Raw genomic sequence first — 8776 nt, 5'->3', positions numbered from 1 at the left:
CTTCCATCTGATACACAAGGTCAGTCTTCGGTTAATATTCTCATCTTGGTGACTGATACGTAAGGAAGGATAAAGAAGATAAGGCCACCTATAAAAATGATGGCGGCAACAAGAAGACCAAGAAGAAGGCCTGATAAGACAGTGTGTGGCAACCCTGAGAACAGGGGTAGCCAGGACAGGGCCTGGTACAGACAGGAGAACCTTCTCCATCTTTGGGATATCGTCTGGCTCTTGAGAAGGTACGACTTCAAAACAGGATACTCGCAAGAAATATCCATACTAGCCACAATGCTGAAAGCATGTAAAAACTTAATCTCCTTAGCCTATGTCAGAATCTGGAGGTTGTTTGAGGTGGACTGTCAAGAGAATGGAATCTGACCATGGAAAATGGATGTATTGCAAATCTTGGACCTTCTACAGAAAGGCTTGGACAAGGGCCTAGCCCTCAATTCTCTTTCTCTCTCTTTCTCTCTCCATGCTCCCTCTTTGCCCTCCCCTGAGGAGGGGATGATCTCAAGCGATCATAAAAAATGTAATAAGAACTGAAAGAAAGGGCATACTTGAGATTTCTTGTCCGATTGCTCTGACTGAGGCTGCTGACCAGGGCCACTGACTACTCCCCCTTTTATGCAAAAGACTGATTGCATAAGGGGTGTGTGATCTCTGTGACTGGCAGCTGAGGAATGAGGAAATCCAAAGGGTAATGGATTGGTCTAGCAGGACACGAGGAAAGAAAATGATCAGATAAAAACACTTTTACCATACTACATACTGCCATTAAAAGGACTTGAGTTCAGTAAGCTATTGACAGCCAGAAAGAATAGTCAGGAAAATACAATTGAACAGAGAGCATCAACCTTTCAGATATTTATTATATACAATCTTATCTCTATCACAATACAAAACAGTTCAGAATATTTACATTCATCAAACAGGTAGTATGAAAACAGTCAAATTCTTCATTTTCATGACTTAGGAAAAAAGAAAAATACAAATCCAGTGGTTTTCCTTTTCTCTTGCACCTTAAAATGGTTAGTGCAGGTTTTGGATGTAGATTAAAGCTTTTTGCCTCTTATATGCTTAAAGATGTGAGCAAAGGAGGGTGTGACTGAAAGGTAGACTAGTTGTTTTGTAACACCTAAAAAGCCAGAGACATCCAGAATTGTTTTGCAGAGGCACATTGTATGGGGAAACAATGCATGAGACCCATAAAGTACTGGAGATAGGCTTGTATTTAGTCTCATTCTGGTGCCAACCAGTGCACAGACTTTAATGATCTTTGCTACCCAGTTGGCATAATTCCACCATTATCTTGGCATGAGCTTTCTCCCTGTCCTGCTGTCTCTCACTTCAGCAAGATGATATCCCTGTCTCGAACATCACAGCTCCATTTCTGTTAGACAATGGCATGGCACAGAAATCATTTTACTGTGGTCCCTTTTATGTTGTTATTCTGCAACACCTGGAATGCACTTCAACGTGAAGTACCCCTTTAAGGGCCACTGGATCCTCAAGTCTTTGAATGTGATTGCCATGTAGCTAGTTTCCAAAATTTATTGATGGTATAATTTTTAAGAGTTCAAATTGTTGTCCTTTTAATATACATTAAAGTATTTTTTTTGTCCATGAAATTGCTCAGCTGCCTTTTTTTATGCTCCCTTGTACAGATAAATGTGCAGCTCAATTAAAAACACAGCAACTACTGGAAATACTAGAAGAGATCATTGATTTAAGATCTGACATTGTCAGGATGATCTTAGCATCCATAACTTATTTATATTTTTAAAATTCCTCCATTTTACCAATAAAAATATAAGTATTGCCAAATGTACAGTACACAGAAGGAACAATAAATTGTGGAAGTCCTCATAAAACAAATCTCAAAAAATATTTAGTTTGCAATCTCCTGAAAAAAGTAGTTTTTTTCCCCACAATCAGAACTGAAAGAGGTGATCCTGTTTTTAGTTGTCATGTCCATAAAATGTATTTCCAGTCTCTTTAAATAATTTAAAAAAAAAAATCCGATAAGGGATTGAAATAGTAAATGACATTGTCAGGATGATCTTAGCATCCATAATTTATTTATATTTTTAAAATTCCTCCATTTTACCAATAAAAATATAAGTATTGCCAAATGTACAGTACACTTTGGGGTAGATTTTAAAAAGCATTTACTCGAGCAAAACTGGTTTTTGCTCGAGTAAATACACTTTACTCAAGTAAGTGGGCTTTTCAAAATTGCTACAATATATGCCATTGAATTGTCCATAGGATTTACTCAAGTAAGTGCACTTTACTCGAGTAAATAGCTTTTGAAAATTGCTACGATAGTATGTCACATTTACATGCGTAACTCCTTTGAAAATGACCCCCAGTAGGAACAATAAATTGTGGAAGTCCTCATAAAACAAATCTCAAAAGAAATATTTAGTTTGCAATCTCCTGAAAAAAGTAGTTTTTCTCCCCACAATCAGAACTGAGAGGTGATCCTGTTTTTAGTTGTCATGTCCATAAACGGGCGGATTTTAAAAGCCCTGCTCGCATAAATCTGCCCGGATTTACGCGAGCAGGGCCTTGCGCGCCGGCGCGCCTATTTTCCATAGGCCGCCGGCGCGCGCAGAGCCCCGGGACGCGCGTAGGTCCCGGGGTTTTTGGAAGGGGGCGTGTCAGGGGGCGGGACCCGATGACGTGGCGTTTCGGGGGCGGGCGTGGCGTTTCGGGGGCGGGACCATGGGCATGGCGCCGGCCCAGGGGCGTGGTCCAGGCCTTCGGACCAGCCCCCGGGTCGGAGCACGGGGCGCGCGTAGATTTACGTCTGCTTCTCGCAGGCGTAAATCTACGGACAAAGGTAAGGGGGGGGGTTTAGATAGGGCCGGAGGGGTGGGTTAGGTAGAGGAAGGGAGGGGAAGGTGAGGGGAGGGCGAAAGAGAGTTCCCTCTGAGGCCGCTCTGATTTCGGAGCGGCCTCGGAGGGAACGGTGACAGGCTGCGCGGCTCGGCGCGCGCCGGCTGCCCAAAATTGGCATCCTTGCGCGCGCCGATCCAGGATTTTAGAAGATACGCCATGCGTATCTTCTAAAATCCTGGATCGGCGCGCGCAAGGCTGCCGATTTTGGGCAGCCGGTGCGCACCAAGCCGCGCAGCCTGTCACCTTTCCCTCCGAGGCCACTCAGAAATCGGAGCGGCCTCAGAGGGAACTCTCTTTCGCCCTCCCCTCATCTTCCTCTACCTAACCCACCCCTCCGGCCCTATCTAAACCCCCCCTTACCTTTGTCCATAGATTTACGCCTGCGAGAAGCAGACGTAAATCTACGCGCGCCCCGTGCTCCGAACCGGGGGGCTGGTCCGAAGGCCTGGACCATGCCCCCGGGCCGGCGCCATGCCCACGGTCCCGCCCCCGAAACACCATGCCCCGCCCCCGAAATGCCGCATCATCGGGTCCCGCCCCCGACACGCCCCCTTCAAAAAACCCTGGGACCTACACACGTCCCGGGGGTCTGCGCGTGCCGGCGGCCTATGGGCCGGCGTATCTTCTAAAATCCAGCATACTTTTGTTTGCGCCTGGTGCGCAAACAAAAGTACGCGAATGCGCTCTTTTTAAAAATCTACCCCAAAATGTATTTCCAGTCTCTTTAAATAATTTTAAAAAAAATCCGATGATAAGGGATTGAAATAGTAAATTACATTGTCAGGATGATCTTAGCATCCATAACTTGTTTATATTTTTAAAATTCTTCCATTTTACCAATAAAAATATAAGTACTGCCAAATGTACAGTACACAGTAGGAACAATAAATTGTGGAATTCCTCATAAAACAAATCTCAAAAGAAATATTTAGTTTGCAATCTCCTGAAAAAAGTAGTTTTTCTCCCCACAATCAGAACTGAAAGAGGTGATCCTGTTTTTAGTTGTCATGTCCATAAAATATATTTCCAGTCTCTTTAAATAATTAAAAAAAAAATCTGATGATAAGGGATTGAAATAGTAAAGTGAAAAATGTAACTAGTGGAAGACAGAGATATAAAATTCATCCTTGGTTCCTCCACACAGTTTGTGTCTGCTTGTTCTTTTCTTTAGCTGTCATCAAAGAAAATGTAAATATGGTTTTATTTGCAGTTATTCCAGTATCTTTAACATTTTTTTTTTATAGTTCTTTATTTGGATGCTAAGTTAATGTTTGTTTTTTGTTTTGCGCATAGTCATTTAGAAAGTAGCAGTCTCTTTTTTTGGGGGTCTAAAGACGGACTGTGGCAGACATCCCAACGAGACTGTTTTTTTGGGTTTGTTTTTTTTCCCCCTCTCACCAGTTGTTTCTGTTGAATGGTGTTACTAAGGTGACTTTGAATGAGCTGACATAACGGTGGTGATTGGAGGACGGTGGTAGGGAGCTGGTTCTTTTGAGTGCCAGCCCATGCAGGTAGGACCAGCTGCTTCCTCGGAACATCTTCTGTGGGTCTTCATACATCCGGGGTTGGCTCAACCTTGATGAGCCTGTGTTTCTTATTAACCCCGCAACAGTAGTAGCTGCAGGTGATTACAACCATCAGCAGCACGGCAACTAGGAAGAGGAATGGGAGAAGAGAGCAATTGATCAGCTTCTGTTTAACATGCAAAGAGAAACTCTGGTTTACTGGAAACAGAGGTTAATTGCCATCAAAGCAGCAAGAAGAAGATGCTGCTGCCTGTGTTAACTTCATATTGGGGCATCTAGAGACAGAAATGTGAGAGGATAATTTCATTACTGCTGTCTCTGTTCAATAAACTCAAGCTGAAAGGGCTAGTGGGTGGGTGGGGGGCGGAAGGGGGCAGTTTTCACACTCTCCGCATGAACCAAATCTGTAGGTGCCTTTTTTACTCAAGGACTCTGCATCACCTTTAAGTTTGTGGGCAAGTGAGAGTCATTTTGAAATTTGTCATGGATATCAAGTACTCGGACACTTTCAACTGCTCTTGGTGCCAGGTAAGAACATCTTCGGAAAATAATGCACGTAGACTTGAAAATATAATCTAAACATGCTAGTTTTCTATCCTGTTCCAAACATTCTCCTCCCCTACCCCTCCAGAACACCTCCCCTAAATGAGGCTAATGGTACAAGCATTGCGGAACACTCCTTGTTCAGTTGGCCTTAATTGAAGTAGGGCAACTTGCAGATAACCAGTGTACACGTGGCAATCACTATTAGTCTGCATAAATGGCTTTGAAAGTTGCCCTCTAAAACACACAGAGTGGTGTCGGCAGCGTGTAATACACTCTGGTGCTCTTCAGGGCAGCTTTTCCTTTCTCTTTCTTTTGTGCCATTCCCACTGAACCTCGGGCATAAAATTTGGGCAGTGCCCATTGTATTGTGGATCTACCATCCATTTCTCCTTATATCACACCTGCTGCTGGTAGCCAGTTCCACAGTCCCTTTGTCTGAATTGTGGTGGGGGGAGAGGTGATCATTTTTCCTTCCATGCTAGTAACAGCCAAGTTCCACTCCGCTGGAAGAGGGGCAAGATCACTAAAGTTCCTGGGAGGCTAAATGTGGAACTTAATATCCCAGGAAGCTCATAGCATTATTCAGCGGGGGAGCTTTGGTTTAGAGATAAATAAGAAAAAGGAGTTCATTAAATAAAGTCTAGACAAAATTGTAATGTGGCATAAGCATGATGTGTATGGAGGCCTTTACTTATTTCCCTAGCAAAATCTTGTGGTCGCAATGTTAATTCACGTGAATATGTAGAAATTAGGTCAACAAAATATTGAACTAACTCATTACGTCTGTGACTAGCTTTCCCGAGCTATGCTCTCCAGGCTACTGAATTAGCCCCAGATGTACTGAGTTAGTCCATTAAAATGTTTTCACCTAGAACTAGTTTGACTGTTATTTCCCAAGAACATATTCATCCATGCAGACAAAATACCAAATCGTATCAAAATCCAAGGCATCATCTAAACAGCAGACTTCACTGATCTATGAGAACATGTTCTTTGAACTGTTTCTTTGAAATTAAGTATATTTAATATCTGGTCCTTGGCCTGTAGGTGGCATGTGTCCCTTTAAACCCTTTCCTTAGTATCTGGAGCACTACTTACCAATGAACAGAAGAAGAACGGTAAACGCAATAATGTTGAAGAACCCTGACTGAGGGAGTTCCTGAATCTTACTCAGGAATTTCTGTCCAATCGTCTTCAGGTCTTGGGACAGGTTTTGGGAAGCCATTTCTATCCTGCTTACCAAATCTTGTATTTTATTATTCTAAAGAAGAAAAGAGAGAGAGAGAGAGGGTGATTTGTACTACATATTTAATTGCTGCTATAATGGTTGCATGAAGAACATTTAGGTACATGAATAGGTTGTTGAATTGAAATGGACCAGTTTTATTCTGTCCTAGCAATCCACATCCTGGGCCATGGCTTATGCCCCTTTTTTGTGACTGCAGTCTCCTTTTTGAAATGCAAGCTACCCTCACAAGAAAGAGACTCCTGGGGGGAGAGGGTATGTTCTCATATCATTTTCTATGCAAAAATGGTGAGTAAGGATCTTGTTTCAAAACTCAGATTGCGATCACAAAAATGTGCTAAACCATCACTAAACACGAATTGGTTGATTTGTCCGTCATCGTGGTCCTTAAATCAGAATGCCTTAATGATATCAACACTGTGCTTCTGACACCACTTCGCTCACCTGCCCTTCTTCCCCACAGACAAGCACTTCATTCGTTTGTATACACATCTTGAAATTAACACATGTACAGACACACAAATGCCACTAAATATTCTCGTCATATGTGTGTGTATGAATGTTACCTCCCTTCCCTCCTCCCTAGGATATCTTAATGCTTAAAGAAAGATAAAGTATGTAGGCCAACAAAAAATGTAAATCCTACATTGCAGTCATGGGAGATAGCAAACCATGTGCTGTTAGTATTCAGTCTCCCTGTAGCAAGCGCTCAGAACGTCCTCAAGTTTTCCAAGCCCAGAAGATCACTGTAACATTGAAGCAGTGGGTGTTCCCCATAGCCAGGGTTAAGAACATAAGAAAATGCCATACTGGGTCAGACCAAGGGTCCATCAAGCCCAGCATCCTGTTTCCAACAGTGGCCAATCCAGGCCATAAGAACCTGGCAAGTACCCAAAAACTAAGTCTATTCCATGTAACCATTGCTAATGGCAGTGGCTATTCTCTAAGTGAACTTAATAGCAGGTAATGGACTTCTCCTCCAAGAACTTATCCAATCCTTTTTTAAACACAGCTATACTAACTGCACTAACCACATCCTCTGGCAACAAATTCCAGAGTTTAATTGTGCGTTGAGTAAAAAAGAACTTTCTCCAATTAGTTTTAAATGTGCTACTTGCTAACTTCATGAAATGCCCCCTAGTCCTCCTATTATCCGAAAGTGTAAATAACTGATTCACATCTACTCGTTCAAGACCTCTCATGATTTTAAACACCTCTATCATATCCCCCCTCAGCCGTCTCTTCTCCAAGGTGAACAGCCCTAACCTCTTTAGTCTTTCCTCATAGGGGAGCTGTTCCATTCCCCTTATCATTTTGGTTGCCCTTCTCTGTACCTTTTCCATCGCAATTATATCTTTTTCGAGATGCGGCGACCAGAATTGTACAAAAAGCCTAGAAAACTTGATAAATTACCATTTTAGTCGTACACTGAAACTGCTGAGAGCTGACAGCGACCCGAGGTATTTTCTGCCACCTAAATGCAGAGCTGCTTCTTTTTCTTTTTCAAATGTTAAACACCTTCTTTCTTCTATCCACACTGGCAAAAAGCTCTTCGGACGTCCTGCTTGGAATTCTGGGCACCAACTAATAGTCACAAATTCTGAATTCTGTGCTCTAGAATATGCAGATCAGTTAGTGAAATTTCACTCCAGCAGGCTGACATAGACGTTGAAGCTCCTTTACCAACTATAGACAGCATATCATCTGACTAAATATTTTACCAACTTCAACATTTGTCCTAAGCGGATCACAAAAAAAATGAAACCTCAGATTTACATAGCGTAAACATCATAAAGCAATATCAAATTTAAGGCATTACATTATGACAGTAGGAGTTAAAAGTGCAGCAGTTTTTGAAAAGGCTGGACACTGTGATCCTGAGATCACTCAAGCAAGGGGGGAAATGCTTAAATAATTAGATTTTATATCGAAACATTGACTGAAAGTTTGTACAGATTGGTATGTTTTTTGGCTTCCAAGTCTGAAGAATTCAGAATTTCTTTTCCATATTTTGATATGTTGAAATCTGGATTTCCCTTTTAAATAGGATACCTAATGTGTTCTCTTCATAGCTGTGCAGATTTTTTTTTTGTAGTGCATCAGAAACTATGCCAATTTTTCTAATGTACAAGTTTAAGGGGGTGGATAAATCAGTGGAAGTTAACACTTGGCCTGCCAGACAACCTTCAAGTTTTCTGTCATCTCTAATCTAACCAAATTGGTAGTGCAGTAATAATGGGAGATTTCAATTACCCCAATATTGACTGGGTAAATGTAACATCAGGACATGCTAGAGAGAGAAAGTTCCTGGATGGAATAAATGACAATATTATGGAGCAATTGGTTCTGGAATTGATGAGAGAGGGAGCAATTTTAGATCTAATTCTTAATGGAGCACAGGATTTGGTGAGAGAGGTAATGGTGCTGGGGCCGGTTGGCAATAGTAATCATAATATGATCAAATTTGAATTAATGACAGGAAGGGGGACAGTAAGTAAATCTACGGCTCTAGCGCTAAACTTTCAAAAGGGAAACTGATAAAATGAGAAAA

The 8776-nt window shown here is 42.0% G+C and overlaps 1 long non-coding RNA gene across 1 annotated transcript; it reads right to left on the bottom strand.

Moving 5' to 3' along the window:
- Positions 1-3969: 3969 nt before the first annotated feature.
- LOC115090556 lies at positions 3970-8525 on the bottom strand. Its single transcript, XR_003856422.1, has 3 exons — positions 7639-8525; positions 6078-6240; positions 3970-4559 (listed from the first exon to the last, which is right to left on the bottom strand). It is a non-coding gene; the product is annotated as an uncharacterized LOC115090556 (long non-coding RNA).
- Between the last annotated feature and the right edge of the window lie 251 nt (positions 8526-8776).

Source organism: Rhinatrema bivittatum, chromosome 4 (assembly GCF_901001135.1).
Source record: "Rhinatrema bivittatum chromosome 4, aRhiBiv1.1, whole genome shotgun sequence".
In the NCBI taxonomy this organism is placed as follows: domain Eukaryota; kingdom Metazoa; phylum Chordata; class Amphibia; order Gymnophiona; family Rhinatrematidae; genus Rhinatrema; species Rhinatrema bivittatum.
Note: the sequence above shows the minus strand (reverse complement) of the source record. Positions and strands in the feature narration are given on the sequence as shown.